The sequence below is a fragment of the Pongo pygmaeus genome, chromosome 6 (genome assembly GCF_028885625.2).
Source record: "Pongo pygmaeus isolate AG05252 chromosome 6, NHGRI_mPonPyg2-v2.0_pri, whole genome shotgun sequence".
In the NCBI taxonomy this organism is placed as follows: domain Eukaryota; kingdom Metazoa; phylum Chordata; class Mammalia; order Primates; family Hominidae; genus Pongo; species Pongo pygmaeus.
Window position 1 is genome coordinate 148959287 of NC_072379.2, and position 15930 is coordinate 148975216.

Consider the following 15930-nt stretch of genomic DNA (forward strand, 5'->3'; position numbering starts at 1 on the left):
CCCCCGACCCGGTCCCCAGAAATCACCCAACTGACTTCCAGTTGAAAGTCTAGCACTAAGAGGCACTAAATTTGCACCATGGACCTCTTGACCTGCAGGCAAATGCTCTTCCTCTGAGCTAGAAACCCACTTCAGATGAGTTCCCAATGGACACTGCCTAAGGATGTGGCCTGCTCAGGGGAGGGATCCTCCTGAAACCCACAGTAGTTTCTGTTTACTCCAGGTCAGGTCCCATGTCCTGGCAGACCTATCTCATACCAACCAACGCTCTCTGGCCATTGGCTCTGTCCCTCTCCCACTGACCCCTCATTTGAGTCCCAGAGCCTCCTCTGTACTGTGTGGTCCGTTCTCTTCCTTCTGTCTCAAGCTGAGTGCATGAGCTTTGACATCACTTCTTGCTGGAATGACCATCCACTACATCTCTCCTTCCTTTGCCTCTTCCTCATGCACATTTATTCTAAAATCAACCCCCACCCCCACCCCACCCTCACCCTCACCCTTTAGACGATGGCTGGATTTTGCTTTTCTTTTTTCTTTTTTTTTTTTTTTTTGATGGAGCTCATTCTGTAGCCCAGGATGGAGTGCAATGGCGCGATCTCTGCTCACTGCAACCTCCGCCTCCTGGGCTCAAGCTATTCTCCTGCCTTAGCCTCCCAAGTAGCTGAGATTACAGGCATGCACCACCATGCCTGGCTAATTTTTGTATTTTTAGTAGAGACGGGGTTTTGCCATCTTGGCCAGGCTGGTCTCGAACTCCTGACCTCAGGTGATCCGCCCGCCTCGGCCTCCCAAAGTGCTGGGATTACAGACACGAGCCACCCCGCCTGGCCCTTTTTTTCCATTTTCTACCTTTTCCTCTCTTTTATCCCAAGGCCAAATTCAAGGCCTTGGACTGCAGGGCTGACCCTAGGGGAGGTGGAAGCTGTCCTCCTGGTGAGCAGCCCAGTTGTCTCAGAAGGCGTCACTCAGCAGGTCAGCACATATGAGGGATAGGGATTGGGCGTAAGCCTGTCTTTCTGGGGGTCCAAAGCCCAGGCCCAAAGGGGCTTCTGAACTGGGATGAGGAATCCCTCCCTACAGTGGCTGAGCCACGGCCCCAGGCACGTGAGAACACAGGCAAACTGGGCACCTTCCCTGACAAGACACATCCACAGGGACACGTGGTGTCTGTCCCTTGCTATAGTCAAAGGCCATGTAGATTCCAGACTTGTGGCACAGGGGTCCTGATGGGTGGGAAAGCCCCAAGGTATTTTCTGTTACTACAATGAGTGGGCAGCTTTGGCATTTGGTGGGCAGGGGCCAGGGCTGCTGGGCGTTCTATGAGATGCTTCATCAGCTGGGAGAGGAGGCTGCTTTTGCTGTCATGGAGATTTGGCAGAGTTTGGAGTTTGTTTGGATGTTTGTTGTGAATTCTCCACATCTTTTCGTAAATGCTCTCTATAGTTCTTGGATTGCTGTTGTTTCCTGAAAAATGCCCCAGCCTTCACATGAGAGCCCAGGGAGGCTGTGCATTTAACTGAATGCAGCAACTGCAAGATCCAATTTTGCCTCTGGTTTTCTGCTATGACATGCGGGAGCCTTAGAGAAGATTCTCTCAGCATAATGCTGGAAGCTCTAGGAGCCCTTCCACACATTGCATGGAGAAGCTGGGCCTTTGCTCTAGCCTAGTATTTCTCCATGCACTAGAATCGGCTCCCTACCTGCAGCTTCTCCTGTTTTATGGCAGCTGGGTCTCTTGCCCTCAATGGGCTCCATTTCAGCCAATCACAGGCACCAGTGTATGTAGCTGTTCTGCTGTTGTGAGCCCTGGTCTGCTGGATTCCCATCCAGGAAGAACCAGCTGGATTTTTATTGACTTCAGTACAATTAGATCTGGCAACTCCAGTGTCCTCCCACATACCCACTTCTCTGAGGATCTCTTGCTTGCAAATCACACCTGGTACCAACTTCCGTTCTAGTCACAGACACAGGCACAAGATTAGAACCTGACTTTGTCTAATGGAAACAGATGAAATCATCGCTGACAGTACCAGGAGCTCACAGCACTGACGGGAAGGTGTGAACCTAGAATCACGGCAAGGTCACAGCAGAGAGTGTGCTGGCCAGGGGTCACTGCAGCCCTGCCGGATGCTGGATGCAGCCGCTAGCCCTGCTGCTAGACCAGAGCTCTGCCATCTTGGGATGCAGTTTATCAGCCCTGCCCTGCACATCGTCCAGTCCACATTCAACATCTGAGCAGGCCCTTACCACCCGAGGTCAAGGCGGGAGTATTTGGCACACCTATTTGATGTAGCACGTTGCAGAGCTATGCTTTCCCCCAAGATTCACATTATTTTGGGTTCCTAAAGTCATATAATAATACAAACATCCACCTCAAGCCACAAGAGAGGGACTGAGTCAGCACCAGAGGGCTGGGTGGCAGCGCCCGTTGCCTTCCTCCTAAGTTTTCAGAACAACAGCTGGCTCAGGGGATAAAAGCATAAGAGCTAGGGGACAGCTGGATTTGAGCCAGGGACCTCTTGATCTGAGTCAAATACTCTACTCCTGAGCTACACTTTCTCTCTGCTGTAACTTAGGTTTAGCATATTGGTCACTGTGGCCTCGCCCACAGACTCCAGCACACTGTAACTTCCACTTGCTGCTCTCACTCTACCCCTGGCAGCCGGCAGATTGATCTCACTACACACTGCCTCTTTGGGCCATGAGCTCACCCTGTCCTGTGCTTATTGTGAACTCCAGAAGTCTCCTCTGCCCTGACCTGATGTTTCCCTCCCTCAGTACCCATCTGGGGTCACCACTACTTCCCTCACCCCAGGACCACTGGATGCGCTTTTGGGTTTCTCTACCATATACTCCTCTGCGGTCTTCTTCCCTCATCCTATGGCCAAGACTTGGCAGGGTCTGCAGAGACTTGCTTGACACTGCAGGAGACATTTGTCCAGAAGGGCTGCCATCTCCATGCTAGGCCAAGATGCAGCCCCATCTCTCACAGGAGGCCCCACACTGGCAGGTCAGCATGGCTGGGGAGGCACCAAGCCTGGATATCTGGAGGACTTAAAGACCAGGCCCTAAGGGCCTCTGAACTAGGACTAAGGACTCTCTCTTTGTCCTGCCCAAGCCCTGGCCTCCCTGGCAGCAGGACAGACCACACTGAAGAATGTGCACCTTTTCTCTAGCAGGCAAACCTGTAGTGAGGGATGCCACTCCCAGACCATCCGAGCACCTAAGACGCCTGATGGATGCCAGGATCACAGCCACCCCGGGGGCTACTGATGATGTGGCAAAGATCTGTTAGGAATGGATTCAATAATTCTTATTACACAGACAAATTCCATGTGAGAAAGAAAGAAAGAGTGAGAGAGAGAGAAAGAAAAAGAAAGAAGAGAGGAGAGAAAAAGAAAGAAAAGATGAAAGAAAGAAGAGAAAAAGAGAAAGAAAGAAGAGAGAGAGAAAGAAAAAAGAAAAAGAAAAGAAGACAGAAGGAAGAAAAGAAAAAATACTACTTTTCTTGAAAATCTCATGTCGGTACCTCCTGGCCTCTTCTTGAGTACATTATAGATTCTCAACAAATGCTTGTTGACTTAAAAATACATAGAACATTTAAGAAATACAAATAAAAATCAGGAAGAAAACAAATACTCCTATAATCACACCAGCAAAATAACTCCTGTTCAGAGGTCTGTTTCTATTCTTCCAAACTTAAAATGCACAGCCCTGGGCAGAGGACTGAAGTGCTTGCTGCCACAGGGTTGACCCAGGCCCAGCTCCTTGGTGCTGTCCCGTCAACTCCCTTTCTATTGGGAGCTGCCTTTCTCCCTTAGCAGTGTCCCCTGTCCTGTTCTGTAAGTATAAGAATTTCGAATTTAACAGCAGGCATATCCCTGAATTTATCTTCCTTTTATATCAAAATTATTGTAATTCTTGAAAAGGTGGTAGATACTTTCATACGGGGCTGCTGGGATGAATTGCAATTGGGGTATCTTTTCTGGAAGGCTGCTTGACAATAAAAATGTTTAAATATCTGCATTTGCTTTGTCTCATATGAGTGTGCAAAAATGTACATACATGGTTGGTCATTGTAGTGCTCTTTGTAAAAACGAAAAAAGCTGCGCCGGGCGTGGTGGCTCATGCCTGTAATCCCAGCACTTTGGGAGGCCGAAGCGGGCGGATCACGAGGTCAGGAGATTGAGACCATCCTGGCTAACACGGTGAAACCCCGTCTCTACTAAAAATACAAAAAATTAGCCGGGCATGGCGGCATGCGCCTGTAGTCCCAGCTACTCGGGAGGCTGAGGCAGGAGAATGGTGTGAACCCGGGAGGCGGAGCTTGCACTAAGCGGAGATCGCGCCACTGCACTCCAGCCTGGGAGACAGAGCAAAACTCCATCTCAAAAAAAAAAAAGAAAGCTGCATAGATACACATTCTGTGTAGGTGCTGAGAACTCCATGAGAAGACCATTTGAATGGACACTGTGTGTGGCTCTGCAAGCTATGAAGGCAGCCACTGCCACCCAACATGTGGTGGTCAAGGGCAACTTCTAGCTTCTTCCCCTTCATCCTCAATTTGAATTAGAGAATTCATTTTAGCTGTAGCGTCTGTCACTGGTTGACAAAATCATGCAATTAAAATGGTTTTCAAAGATGCCAGAGCTCCAATAAATAAAGTGCTTCTAAATAATGTATTGAAGGGGTTTTCTCCTAACCATTCTGTTGGTGGAAGCTATGGGGCTGGGAGTGACGGCATGTCACATGAATTTAGTACATTTGACCTTTCCAGTCTCTTCAAGTCTAGAGTTGGCTAGGCATAGTGGCTCACGGCTGTAATCCCAACACTTTGGGAAGATGAGGCGGGTGAATCACGAGGTCAGGAATTGGAGACCAGCCTGGCCAATAGGGTGAAACCCTGTCTCTACTAAAAAATACAAAAATTAGCCGGGCATGGTGGTGTGCGCCTGTAGTCCCAGTTACTTGGGAGGCTGAGGCAGGAGAATCGCTTGAACCTGGGAGGCGGAGGTTGTAGTGAGCCGAGATCACGCCACTGCACTCCAGCCTGGGCGACAGGGTAAGACTCCATCTCAAAAAAAAAGAAAAAAAAAAAAAGTCTACAGTTACTGTTCAGGGGTTTTCTGGCATCTCAATTTCATCTGTCTTTGAACAATTTTGATTTCTGATTTTAATCAGCAAGTTGAGCAAATAATAAAATAATCCCCAGCTGCTCCAAGTAAGACATCAAATGCAGAATTCAATAGCACTAAATGCAGTAGAATTTAACTGTTTCCACCCTCCTTAGGCAAGTGCTGTTGAGAAATCACTTCTGCACACATTCCCCAGATTTTTGGTGCTATAAATCAGAATAGTCGTGATTATTTTTGTGTTGAAGCCTCTACCTTCAAGATGTGACTTTGTAATTGACTCTGTGGGTATGCTAAGATTTTCTCAAATTATAGATCAAAAGAAAAACGGAGGGTGCGGTGAGGTAAGAGGCGGAGCAGCACTGGAACAGGGGCAGCAGGAGAAGCAGGGCTGTCTTTAGCTGGCAGAGGAGGTGCAGAAGACTTCAAGTTAGGTATAGTTTGGGTTCTACAAATCTTCCATGGATCCCCGTGACCATTCCTGGGGGTCTCACTCTTTCCAGGTCAAAGCCCTAGATGTTCTTCTTTTTAATTAATTAATTAATTTGAGACAGAGTCTTGCTCTGTCACCCAGGCTGGAGTGCAATGGCATGATCTTGGCTCACTGCAACCTCTGCCTCCTGGGGTCAAGCGATTCTCCTGTCTCAGCCTCCTGAATAGCTGAGATTACAGGTGTCCATCACCACACTCAGTTAATTTTTGTATTTTTACTAGAAACGGAGTTTCACCATGTTGTTAAGGCTAATCTCAAACTCCTGACCTCAAGGATCCATCTGCCTTGGCCTCCTAAAGTGCTGGGATTACAGGCATGAGCCACCGCACCCGGCCCAGAGTCCTAGATGTTCACAGTAGGAAGGCTGTAATTGAGCAATCCTGCAGAATCAAACACTGCCTTTGGCTCTCTGCTAAGCCTCATGGCTGCTAGAAAGGAGAGATTTTAGTTCTTTTCATTGGACTTTTTGTTGTTTCTTTCTCTAAGCTATCCCAGTACATCAGCTACACTGCCAGCTTCCAGTTCAATGACAAGAAGCAAATGTGTATCTGGAAGCCTGGTCCCTAGTGGGCACTTCATTCCAGACGACCACCAGCAGTAATTTTCTTAGTTATTTTGCCAGTGTGGGCTATAAGTTATACCATATTCCCAGGCCCAAAGATTAACTGGATTGCCTCCAAATTCAGCCTCAGCCAGTCTGGATAATCAATGCCATTTTCATAATGATCTGTTGCCTGAAACCCACTCCTAACACCAACTTATGTAGCAGGTAGAAAATTTGGGTACACAGCCAGGTGTGGTGGCTCACGCCTGTAATCCTAGCACTTTGGGAGGCCGAGGCGGGCGGATCATGAGGTCAGGAGATCGAGACCATCCTGGCTAACATGGTGAAACCCCGTCTCTACTAAAAATACAAAAAATTAGCCAGGCATGGTAGCCAGTGCCTGTAGTCTTAGCTACTTAGGAGGCTGAGGCAGGAGAATGGCGTGAACCCGGGAGGCGGAGCTTGCAGTGAGCCAAGATTGTGCCACTGCACTCCAGCCTGGGTGACAGAGCGAGACTCCATCCCCCCCAAAAAAAAAAAATGTAGAAGTGCCACACATCTGTGTATTTTTCAAGCCAGGGCAAGTCACGTGTGATAAATCCACTCCAGCTTACCAACCCCTTGAAGTTTACGGATTCTTTCTATATTATAGCAAGAAATCCCTAGTATCTCAAATGCGTTTAGAATTGGCCTCCTGTGAATCCAGGCTTAGGTCCACCAACTGACCAAACAGGTTTATCCCAGCTGTTCCAGCTATGGTGTTTCAAATAGAATTTTAATTGGGTACCCTCCTAATAAAAAATTCAGACTCATTTAAAATTATACTCTTTCTACTTTATAAAATACTCCAAGAATCCACATCTACACATGTTCTTGAGATTTATGCTGACAAACATTAGCCAGTTAGAAATGATTTTGGTGTGTGAATCTTCATCTCTCAGCAACAGGTGCCCAGACTCAGCTGAGATCTTACTCTCACCGTAGGTCAAGAGACAATGAGGGGTGGGGAAATTGATCTCCTGCAGTGAAAACCCTTCCCTCTGGGCTGGTTGGCTTTCAGGCAGGAAGAAGGGGCAGCCTTGGACATTAGGTAGAGTTGGTGATTTGGGATAAATCAAGTTTTCCAAATGCTCCCATAAGTCCACCTTACAATTCCTGAAGTTCTACCCTCTTAATCACTGACCTGTTTTCAGCTGGGAGACTGGGGGAAGCTGCTGATTCCATGGACATCAAAGTTTGGCACCCACAGGGATCAGCCCTGGCTCTCATTTTCAGCTGTTTCACTTATTTGGTGGCAGGAGATCAGAGAGTTTTGTGATACAGTCAGAAAAAGGCCTGTGTTTCAGTCCACATGGAACAGATCATACAGGGTGACAGGTGAGCTGACTACTTGCTTTGTTTAAACTGGTAGGACCAGCCATCCTGCCCAAAGGCCACTTATAATCTGGGAACTACAAATTGGTCCTGAGGGAACTGCAGGCAAAAGTTACTCAACTTTTCTACAATCTGATATGGGCTTCGGATTTCTATCCCCCCAAACTACCTAGATTTTCATTACCTTCAAGTTTAATGAGGCCAGATTCCCAATCCACATTCCCTTCATTTCCCTGAAATCACTTTTTACACATCCCTGGTACCAGCCAGGGCACTTTGATTAAAGAAAAGGCCATCTAAGGTGAGTGGAGACAGGGACATCGCCGACAGGATGGCAAGAAGCTCATGCACTTCAAAGAAGCCTGCAGACCCAGGCTCATCAAGTAAGCAGGACCTCAGCCCACCCTGGCTAAGGAGCCTCCACTGTCTCCATGATGGATGCTGGCTGCAGCCTCTGGCCCTACTGCCATTGCCAGAGCTCTGCCATTTCCAGAATGGATTCCAAATTCGCCCTGCCTTTTATGTGCAATTTACTCAACATTCATAGTCTAATGTTTAGGGGCATACAGTTGGCCAAACATTAGCCATTACCAATTGTGCTGGTTAATTTTATGTCTTGGCAGGGCACAGTGGTTCATGCCTGTAATTCCAACAGTTTGGAAGGCCGAGGTGTGCAGATTGCTTGAGCCCAGAAGTTTGAGACCAGCCTGGACAACATTGAGAAACTCCATCTCTACAAAAAATACAAAAATTAGCTGGGTGTGGTGGTGCACACCTGTGGTCCCAGCTACTCCAGAGGCTGGGGTGGGAGGATTTCTTGAGCCCCAGGAGGCAGAGGTTGCAGTGAGCAGAGATCATACCACTGCACTCCAGCCTGGGTGACAGAGCAAGACCCTGTCTCAAAAAAAAAAAAGTTTTTAAATGTGTCAACTTGGCTAGGCCATGGTTCCCAGATATTTGTACAAACCAATCTAGATGCTGCTGTGAAAGTATTTTTTAGAGGTGATTAACATTAAATCCATAGACTTTGAGTAAAGCAGATTACCCTCCAAATTGTGGGTGGGCCTCATCCAATCAGATAAAGGACTTACGAAGAAACGTCTGCTGTCCGCTGAGAAGGAATTCTGCCCCCACGCTGTCTTCGGACTCGAGCTGCAACCTCAACTCTTCCCTGCAAGTCCAGCCTGCTGCCATGTCCTGTATCAGACTTGCCAGCCCCCACAACTGCATGATCCAACTCCTTAAAATCTCTATGTATACACACATACACACACACACACACACACACACACACACATGCATGCACCCTATTGGTTCTATTTTCTCTGAAGAACCCCAACTCACACACCAACATTTAGGGGGAGGAAATATCTGATCTTATTGTTTTCCTTAACCAGAGACAGGATCTTGTCTTCCACCAAGAGTTACACAATTGTGAATTCCCCAAATGAAATTAAGAGGGTTGAGATATGCAAGAAAAAAAAAAAGTTCACCCCAGACCTATGAGCACTGATTTAGCTCTCAAGAAACTGGGTTTCTCTGGAGCTTCAGGTGTCAGGGGGAGCTTTCTAGTGAAGACCTGACCTGCCTCCTCTCTCTCCTGCTTTGCAGAATGAATCCATGTGTTGAAGAAAAGCTAAGAGTAGAACATCCTATCATGTTCAGTGAGTGAAAAGGAAATAGGGGGCCAGGTGTGGTGGTTCATGCCTGTAATCTCATGATTTTGAGGGGGTGAACGGGGGCAGATCACCTGAGGTCAGGAGTTCAAGACCAGCCTGGCCAACATGGTGAAACTCCATCTCTACTAAAAATACAAAAATTAGCTGAGCATGGTGGTATGCGCCTGTAATCCCAACTACACAGGAGGCTGGGGCAGGAGAATCACTTGGACCCGGGAGGGGAGGTTGCAGTGAGCCAAGATAGCACCACTGCACTCCAGCCTGGGCAACAGAGTGAGACTCTATCTCAAAAATAAAAAAAAAAGTTAAATAGAGAAGGGGCACCTGGATTTGAACCAGGGACCTTTTGATCTGCAGTCAAATGCTCTACCCCTGAGCTACACCCCCACCCACTTACTCATCTCTACTAACCACTATAAACCTGTATGGCCACACCCCTGGCTGTCACCATCATGAGATGCATACTTGCTCTGTCATCATATACCCCTTTCCTATTTTACACCTGCCTGCCAGCTCTACTTGTAACCAGCATTCTTCCTTCTTTAATTCTATTAAAATCACAGGTTTGCAGACAGAACATCCTTCAGACTCACCTAGAGAAGCAGGACTCAAAGAACTGGTTGCTCAACAGACCCTTTGGAGGTGAGGCTGTGCTGGGCAGAGCTGGGTAAAAGCAAAAGTTATTGGGCCCCACTTGAGGACTCCTAAGCCAGACTCTCTGGGAAGAGAACTTGGATGACTTATAATTCTAACAAACCTCCTATACCACTCTGACACATGGTTTGAAGCTCCTGGTTTAAACTGTTCACTTCCATGGTACAGATCTGGAAAAACTGACAGTAATTAAAATTGTGCCCAAACAAAACACACCTGATTAAAGACCAAGTCATGACTAGAATCCACATTCATGATAAAGGGCCTCTTTGCACTGAACACTCTGAGGCAGGAGTTGAACTGCCTTTTCCTTTACTCTTCTTTCCTCTTCTCCTCTATTTGCTGAATCCCACGATGTGTCACATAAAAGTAGTGACCAGAAGACAGGACCCAATCCATGGAAAAGTGGAGAAGTGGAGAATCAGAGCAATCTGTGGTCACTGGGACATGACACAGGACGGAGTGATTGCAAACACGTGGGCAGAGTGAAAGGAAGGGCCAACAAGTGACACCGTCTTGAACCAGGGACTACTTGATATGCAGCCAGATGCTCTGCCCCCAAAATGTGCCCTCTCAACTGTTTAGACTTTCCGGATTGACACTGTTTCACCTATGTTCCCACGCCCAAGGATCTAACACACATTGTAATTTGTCATCATTTTCAGTGAACGACTGGCAACTGACCTCCTTCATACAGACCTCTATCTGGCTTTGAATTTACCCTGTCCTTCCCCATGGACCTATCAGAGGACTTCTAGAAATCTTTCCTGCCTAGAATCCTGCAGCCTCCTCCTCAGTCCCTGTGTGGGGCAACCATTTGCAGAATTGTTTAGAGTCGGAAGCTTCCTGTCTCTTTCTCTCCTAAGTTTCACCTTCTCTAACAAACTTCCCATACTCTCTCTCAACTTCACTTTCATCCTCTGCACAGTGGGGTGCTTTGGGCTTAGTCCTACATTTTTTTAACTTTTGGCTCTTCTTCCAGCTCCTCATTTACTAGTCCTTGTCTTTAAAAGGGAGACACCTTACCAGAGGGGTCCCAGCCTCATGCAGGCCACAAACTAGTAGCTCTGCACAACTGGAAGAGCCAGAGCCAGGCACAAAGGCTGGCTGTATGAGCCCCAAAGCTCAGGCCTCCAGTATCCTCTGTATTAGGACCAGGATCTCTGCCTCTGTGGACCTCTCCCCTGGAAGTTTCTACTATAAGGCCCAAAGACCACACAGATCCTGAGGATGCAGGGAAAGGACGGTCATCTAAAAGGGTGTAGCAGATGAAGGCAAGGAACTGTGCGAGTGATGACAGTGAGGCTGAAGCCAAACATTCACTGGGACTGCAAAGGATCATCACGGCACTATGGAGTGTTTTTCTTTCTTTGTTTTTCTTTCTTTCCTCTTTCTTTCTTTCTTTTTTGCAGTTGCAAGATTTAATAGATGAAAACACAGCTCCCATAAAATGGGAGGGGACCCAAAAGGGGTTGCCCTCAAACGGGGTTTTGCCACCCCCAGCTTGAATGCCTGGAGTTTATATCCCAATCATTGTCCCTCCCCCTGTGGTCTCAGGTGATATATGATTTGACTATTTCTTTACCTCCTGCTTTTAGCCTAATTTGTATTTTAGTGAGCCCTCTTTACTACCTGATTGGTCGGGTGTGAGCTGAGTTACAAGCCCTGTGTTTAAAGGTAGGTGTGGTCACCTTCCCCAGCTAGGCTCAGGAATTCTTAGTCAGCCTAGGAAATCCAGCTAGTCTTGTCTCTCACTTTTTCTAATTGTTCATTAACTAAGTCCTCTAAAGCCTCCAGTTTCTCTTTACTTAGCGGCCATTGTTCTATCCAAATTGGCTTATCTGTTAACCATTTTAAAGGTGTAGGTTCTGGAGGCTTAACAATAGCCGCCATCAAAAATGATATCCTAAACCTTGGTGGGAACTTTGTCTTTCTGCTTGAAGCGGTTCCTTCAAACCTTGCAAATTTTTTCCTTGTCCCATACCAGGGACATACCCCATTTCATGCATCATATGTTGACTTTGAGGGCTGTATAATTGCTCTGGAATTAGAACTTGTGCTTCCCATTGTTGTAGTAATAAATCTCTTCCCCATAAATTTATAGGTACGGAAGTTAGAATTGGTTCAATAGTCCCAGGTTGTCCATCGGGCCCTTCACAATGCAAAATATAACTACTTTGATATACGTCAGGGGCTTTACCAACTCCAGCTGTTAAATTGAGCAGATCGAATTGGCCATGCAGATGGCCAGTGAGAATTGATTGAAATGTCTGCTCCTGTATCTACCAAACCTTTAAATTTCTTTCCCTGAATAGTTATTTCACAGGTAAGACGTTTATCAGTAATTTGATTCACCCAATAAGCTGCTTTGCCTTGTTTACTTGTGCTTCCAAATCCTCCTGTTTGTTTAATTTCACTTTTCCCCATTTCCACATATGGCACAATTAGGAGCTGTGCTATAAGCTTTCCTGGCTCTGCTTTCCAGGGAACAGAAGTAGATATAACAATTTGAATTTCCCCATTGTAATCTGAATCAATGACTGCTGTTTGTATTTGTACTCCTTTTAAATTTAAACTAGACCTTCCTAGAAGTAATCCCATCGTCCTCACTGGCAAGGGTCCACCGACTCCTGTTGGGACCTTTTGCAGGGGTTCCCCAGGCAGAAGGCTCACAGCTTTTGTGCAGCATAAATCCACTGTGGCATTACCAGCTGTGGCAGGGGACAGACATTGTACAGGGGTGAGGAAATGGCCTGAGCCGGAAATGCCCCAGTTTGGAATGGGGCTCGGGATGGGCCCCTCATGGCATTTCCCAAAATCGAGTTCCCATCTTTATCAAACTTAGAGTAACACTGATTAGCCCAATGTTTTCCTTTTTTACATTTTGGACATATTTCAGGCTCAGCAGTTTTCTTTTTTCTCCTATCCGGTGGTCTGACTCACTGATTTTTTCTACATTCTTTTTTAGTATGACCATGCTTCCCACAGTTAAAACAAGCCCCAGGAAATGGAGTATTTCCTTTACCCACTCTCAGTCCTGCCATTGCCTGGGCTAGCAGAGTAGCCTTATGCAGATTACCTCTGATACTGTCACAGGCCTTGGTATAATCAACTAAATGTGCTTTCCCTCTAATAGGTCGCAGAGCAGCCTGGCACTCAGTATTAGCATTGTCAAAAGCTAATAACCACAATACTATATCCTGAGCAGCCAAATCTGCAATCACCTTTTTAAAAGACTCCTGTAACCGAGCTATAAAATCCGCATATGGTTCTTTTGGTCCCTGTTTTATAGCACTAAAGGAAGGGTATTGTTCTCCACCTGAAGTGATTTTTTCCCAAGCTCTAATGCACACTCCTGCATAACCACTTGTGCATCTAAACCAGCCCAGCCACTGACACCCAAAAGTTGGTCTGCAGTTATATTAATTTGAGGTTGGGCCTGGGCATTGTGAACAGCCTGAATGGAAGCTTCATCTACCCACCAACTTTTAAATCGTAAGAACTGGGAAGGAGTTAGACAAGCTCAAGTAAGAGCATCCCAGTCAGTAGGAATCATCCAACTGGAAACAGCAACATTCTTTAACAGTCCCATTACAAAAGGAGAACCTGGTCCATATTGATTAATATATTGTTTAAATTCTTTGAGTAATTTAAAAGGAAAAAGCTCAATGTAGCTATAATATTTCCCTGTTGATCTGGGGGGTGTATTCTAACAGGGAACTGCCAGGCCTCTATATCACCCTCTCTTCTAGCTTGCTGAATTCCTGCCTGAATAGAACTGAGAGCGGCTGCTCGAGGCGCTGCTTGAACAGTCACTGGGGCAACTACTTTTCAACCAGTGTCCTCTGGAAAAGAAAGATCTGGAGGGCCACACCACTCTTTTTCTTCAAAATAAGGAGGGGGTGCAGAAGGGTAGGGGTGAACCTCTTCCTCCTTTGCCGCTTTACCTTTAGCTGGCAAACAAACCTGCTCTGTTGCTTCATTATACTCTTCTTCCTCCTGATCATCAGTGTGGAAAGGTTCCAAGGTAGAATGAACCAGAGCCCACACTTGTCCCATTGTTACCCTGATGCTCCCAAGCTCCCCTTCTTACTCACCACAGTGATTGCTTAAGAGTACTTGGGTGTCCTCCAGCTTAGTTCCACGTTCTCCACCCATCGCTCTGGTGACCCTTCCACCTGGGTTTGAGCCCCACACATGGGCACCACTTGCTGAGACCAGCTCGGTTGTGGAGACCCTAACCCAGCAGCTCTAGAGGAATTAAAGATGCACACACAGAAATATAGGCTGTAGGGTGGGAAATTAGGGGTCTCACAGCCTTCAGAGCTGAGAGCCTCGAACAGAGATCTACCCACATATTTATTGACAGCAAGCCAGTGATAAGCATTGTTTCTATAGATTATAGATTAACTAAAAGCATTTCTTATGGGAAATAAAGGGATGGGCCAAAATAAAGGGATGGGCTCTGGCTAGTTATCTGCAGTAGGAACATGTCCTTAAGGCACAGATTGCTCATGCTATTGTTTGTGGTTTAAGAATGCCTTAAGTGGTTTTCCATTCTGGGTGGGCCAGGTGTTCCTTGCCCTCATTTTGGTAAACTGACAACCTTCAGTGTGGGTGTCATGGCCATCACGAACATGTCACAGTGCTGCAGAGACTTTGTTTATGGCCAGTTTATGGCCAGATTTGAGGGCCTGTTGCCAACACTAAGAAAAATAATAGGGAAGATCTGAATAAATAAACTCAGAGATGAAAAAGGAGACATTGCAATTGATACTGTAGAACTCCAAAGGATCATAAAGGCTACTATGAGCCTTTAGGCTCACATGAGCCTAACCCTAACCTAACCCTATATGCCAATAAATTGGAAAACCTAGAAGAAATGGATAAATTCCTAGACACATACAACATACCAAGATTGAACCAAGAAGAAATCCAAAACCTGAACAGACCAATAATAAGTAACGAGATTGAAGCTGTAATAAAATCTTCCAGGAAAAAAAATCTCAGGACCTGATGGCTTCATTGCTGAATTTTACCAAACATTTAAAGAAGAATTAATATGAATCGTGCTCAAACTATTCAAAAAAATAGAGGAGGGAATACATCCAAACTAATTCTATGAGGCCAGAATTACCCTGATACCAAAATCAAAGGCACATTAAAAAAAAAAAGAAAGAAAACTACAGGCCAAGATCTCTGATGAACATTGATTTAAAAAATCTTCAACAAAATACTGCAAATCGAATTCAACAACACATTAAAAAGATCATTCAGGCCAGGCGTAATGACTTATGCCTGTAATCCCAGCACTTTGGGAGGCCAAGGTCAGTGGATCACTTTGAGCTCAGGAGTTGGAGACCAGCCTGGGCAACATGGTGAAACCCTATCTCTAAAACAACATAAAAATTAGTTGGGCTTTGGTGGCATGTGCCTGTAGTCCCAACTACTTGGGATGCTGAGGCTGGAGAATCACTTGAGCCTGGGAAGCCTAGTTTGCAGTGAGCAGAGATCATGCCACTGCACTACTGCCAAGTGGAATTCATCTCAGGGATGCAAGGATGGTTGAACATATTGCAAATCAATCAATGTGATACATCATATCAACAGTGAAGGACAAAAAACATGATCATTTCAATTGATGCTGAAAAAGCATTTGATAAAATTTAACATCTCTTCATGATAAAATCCCTCAAAAAACTGAGTATGGAAGGAACATACCTCAACACCATAAAAGCCATACGCAACAGACCCACAGCTAGTATCATACTGAATGAGGAAATCTGAAAGCCTTTCCTCTAAGATCTGGAACAAGAAAAGGATGCCCACTTCCACACTGTTATTCAAATAGTACTGGAAGTCCTAGCTAGAGCAATCACACAAGAGAAAGAAATAAAGGGCATACAAATTAGAAAGGAAGAAGTCAAATTATCCTTATTTGTAGATGATATGATCTTGTATTTTGAAAATCCTAAAGACTCCACCAAAACCTATTAGAACAGATAAATTCAGTAAAGTTGCAGGATACAAAATCAACATGTGAAAATTAGCATT

The 15930-nt window shown here is 45.9% G+C and overlaps 1 non-coding gene across 1 annotated transcript; it reads right to left on the reverse strand.

Annotated features, from left to right (window-relative positions):
- Positions 1-9537: 9537 nt before the first annotated feature.
- TRNAC-GCA (transfer RNA cysteine (anticodon GCA)) lies at positions 9538-9609 on the reverse strand. Its single transcript has one exon. It is a non-coding gene; the product is annotated as a tRNA-Cys (tRNA).
- Positions 9610-15930: the final 6321 nt, after the last annotated feature.